The following is a 3,955-nucleotide window of genomic DNA, read 5'->3' on the forward strand; positions in this document are numbered from 1 at the left end:
GGGGTGCTGGTAGCTCCCCAGCTGGGCAGGGTAGGTGCTATGATTCTCCCACGGCTGCAGGGGGCGCTGTGGTGCGAGTCTGGCCGTCGTTCTCCACTTGGACAATGGTGGATGCAGCTGGCTGAGGGGGATAGAGAAGGGGCTTCTCTTTACAACCTCACAGGGGCAGCTGATCTTGGTGCCCCCTCTGGATAGTGAAAGAGGCTGTAGCAGGGAACCTGTGAATCAGCAAGCTGGAACAGCAGGGGGGGCTCCCCCAGGGCAGCAAGCAAGAGGCAACAGAAACTCTGCAGCTGTAGCTGGGCCATGATGATACCCTAAGTTTTGGCTTTTATATTTTTCAGATTCTGTACTGCTTTAGTGTGTAGTTCTGAGCTTCATATTAAGTGTTGGTAAGGTCTCTTCACAGAGTAGGTAGACAAAACAATTCATTTTCTATCTTGGGACCAAGGACAACCGATACAAGTTTCAGGCTGAAGAGCATAAACAACGGTGGACTGAAGAGAGAAATCAAGAAGGATGGGATTTCATAATCTGAAGCTGTAATTGGACAATTAACCCCAATATGCAAATGGACCAAAACTTATAAAAGTGTGAGACCTCATAACTGGTTGTCCATTTTGTGACCATTTTGGGTTCATCTTGGGTGTAGCCCTGGCCAGGCTCTTGTACTGCCCAAGGTGTATCCATCGAGGCCTTTTAATAAATACCTACTTTATTCTTTAGCTCTGTCTAGCCTCTGTTCAAGGTCAGCCTTCCCAAGGCATCAGTTTGACCTCCCAGCAGGCAGGGGCAAAATAGCTAGTGTAGCAAAAAACCCTGGAGCAGCAGTAGAGGCACGGCAGGGGCTGAGCAGCAGCAGGCTGGTTCCCAAACATGGCAGAGAGAGACTCCCCAGGATTTCTCACCGGCGCTGGCTGGTCCCTAGGTCTGGGCTGTGCGTAGGAGGGGGCAGCCCCCCCAGAGGGAAACGAGCGCAGTCTCAGGTCCTGGTGGGGTATGCACTGGCTCTGGGCTTCCTGACAGCAGAGCAGCAAAAGAAGCTATGCCGGCAAGCTCAGTCACAGTGCCGAAGCAAAAAAATAAAACAACAAAAAACCAAAACAAACATCAAAACCCCAACAACAAAAAGCAACAAAAAAAGAAGCAGACAAAACCCACAGAAACAGCAGGATCCCTGGTCAGAGATACCAGCCTCGTGTGTCCAGTCAAACAGCCTGCGCCAGAAAAGGAAGGGCTTCCTCTTGCCCCACCCTAACTCCCTCTGGAAACCCCAGCTTGGCTCCTATTCATTGCAATAGCCCCAGAGCCAAGGAGGATGGGGGGTGGGGTGGGGACAGCAGACACTCCAGGCACAAACAAAACAAAACAGATCAAAACCCCCCAAAATTGTATGGGATAATAAACCATCCCCAAGACACTCCTACATGTAATCCTGATACAAGACTTTCTCTTTTTATGAGGGTCTAGTGATTCCTGGATCCTACCTTGGATGTGCGGTCTTTTGTACTACTTTCTAGTTAACAGATATTTTTGTAAATGTGAAGGTTAATTTCTACCTGATGGAGGCAGAAAGAACAGTTCTATAACTTTCTTTGCTGACTGCAATGAAAGAGAGGAAGTATGCTTTTTTCCTTATTACCAAGCAAGCAGCAAGACTGATAAATAATCTGAGTTCTTAGCCCCTTTTTTTTCCTGAATGTGGTTTGCTGGACCTTCTCTGTCATATTTTAAAAAAATGCTTTATGTATGGTTCACCTATGGAAGCTATAGGATTCAAACTAAATAAATCTCGAGGTGCGATCTGCAGAAAGCACTGGTTTCAGTATTCTGTACTTTTCAAGGGATGCTCTCAATTGTTCAATTTAAGATTGGTAATACATTGTGGTGTTTTTTTTTTTTAATGCACAATGTTGCGGGGTCTGTTGTCGTCGGGCCTCGCTCCCTGATTGGGGTGGCCCGGAAAGGTGGAAAAGTCTCTCCTCCAACCCGAGCTTCCAAAGAAAGACTCAGTAGTCATCTGTTGTCCGGTCTCAAGGTAGTTTATTGTATGTTATCTAAAAGATTTCTCCCTGAGCTGCTGCGGTCCGTTCAGCAGTCAGGCAAAGGCACACTCCCACACCCAGGGGGCTGGTGCCCTCTTTTATATCATACATTGCGTATTAGATGTTTATAGTTTTTCCCCAATGCCCATCACCTATATTGAATAGTGACTTTCTACACTAAACCAATCTGTGAGTGCCAACATCACCAAGAACATGGAGGTTAAGAAGAAGAAAGAAAGAGGACAGGGCGCACCCAAATCCCTCCATCTTAGAACTTTTGACCCCCATGTACAAAACTCAGACCCCTCTGTACAAGGCCTAAAACCCCCCTGTACAGCACTCAAAAATTCTTCCTTTCACTTTGTGACTACTTCTAGTATAATATCTAAACTTTTGTGATTTCTTGTTCTTCCTTGAAGGTTGGTAAATTGTTCCATGGATCAAGTTCAAAGCCACAGGGGTCTGTGGCTGCATTCCAGGGTCTCAAATGCTTTTGACCTGGGCCCGGAACATCCAAGAGTGTCCAAGGGACATTCTGGGTTCTGACACAATGTATGAGAATTCTTTGGCAACATTTATGTGTCCTACTGCACCAGTGGAAAGTGTTTTTGCACCTTACTGATTCAAGTGTGATAAAAAAATTTTAACAGCAATCATAGAAGATGTCTACCTGACGTAGCAGTCAGCATGTTTTTCAACATAATAGTAACTGCATAAACTTGGTATTACAAAGAAACAGTTATTTTTTACGTTTTTACCTTATATATTAAGATACATTTTCAGTCGAAACATATTGTCTTGGCTTAAGATAATTTAAGGTGGTGGACACTCTAAAATGAGTTACCTCTCCTTATAGTTTTAAACAATCCCTTTCCACCAATAAGGAGAAACTAATATAAGTGGATACAAGTGAGAGAAGAACAGCTTACTAAAAAAACAAAATAGCAACAGGCAAAAAAGTGTTATAGATACATATTATAATATTGGCTTTTTGCAAATATTAAAATGGATTCTATATGTGTAGTGCTAAAGTAACTTTGTTATAAAGATATAGTTTTTGTTTCTGTTGTTAATTAAGCTTAGTAAAATAGCTACGTATGCTTGTGTTAAAATGCCTGCTTGTATGGGATAACATCCAGTGAACATACAATGAAGACACCTGCTACAGATATGCCAACTATCAGGACTCACAGTCTGAAGACAGTGTGGACCAAGGCCCAAAAACTGGAGATTATAAGAATGGACTGAAACTACAACCAAGGAATACGCATTCTCTAAAAAGGTGGAACCGAGGAGGAACCATGCTAAATAGTTCTTGGAATATGTAAACTAGTTTGGGGAAAAAGTTTACTATGCATAAGGGTCTATGAATATGCAACGGACTGATGTAATGGAAAAGGTATTTAAGGGGTATCCTGGAAGATAACAATGTGGTCTTGGCTGAGTGCCAAGATTCACTTGGCCGTAATAACCTTTGCTATATGGTTCTTGTCTCCTATTGTCCTTTATTAAACTTTTAAAAATTTCACAGGAGAGTGAATGTGTTTTTCACAAAAGTAACAGTAATAGTCACTAGTTACAAAGTTGCTGAAATCTCACTTGACTCCCTAGGAACAATGAGAAACTCAAAAAAATGGCAGAGTAATTCCCCCCCCCCCCCCCCCCCCCCCCCCCAGATGGCATTCTTTGTAGCCGACCACATGTAGGGAAACAAAGGGGGAAAATGGTGCCAGCCTTCTCCCCCCTCCCCCCATCCTCCTTATCTCTCTGGTGGTGGCAGCTCAGTTGGCAAAGACTAGCACACTGGCTGCTGGTATTTCCAAGGGCTAGAACTCCTGGAAGGTCTTTGCCTTCCTCTCAGCAGAAGATGGCAAGACAAAGTAGCTGGGCTGGGGTGACTTGGACTATGC

The sequence above is a fragment of the Anomalospiza imberbis genome, chromosome W (genome assembly GCF_031753505.1).
Source record: "Anomalospiza imberbis isolate Cuckoo-Finch-1a 21T00152 chromosome W, ASM3175350v1, whole genome shotgun sequence".
NCBI lineage: Eukaryota > Metazoa > Chordata > Aves > Passeriformes > Viduidae > Anomalospiza > Anomalospiza imberbis.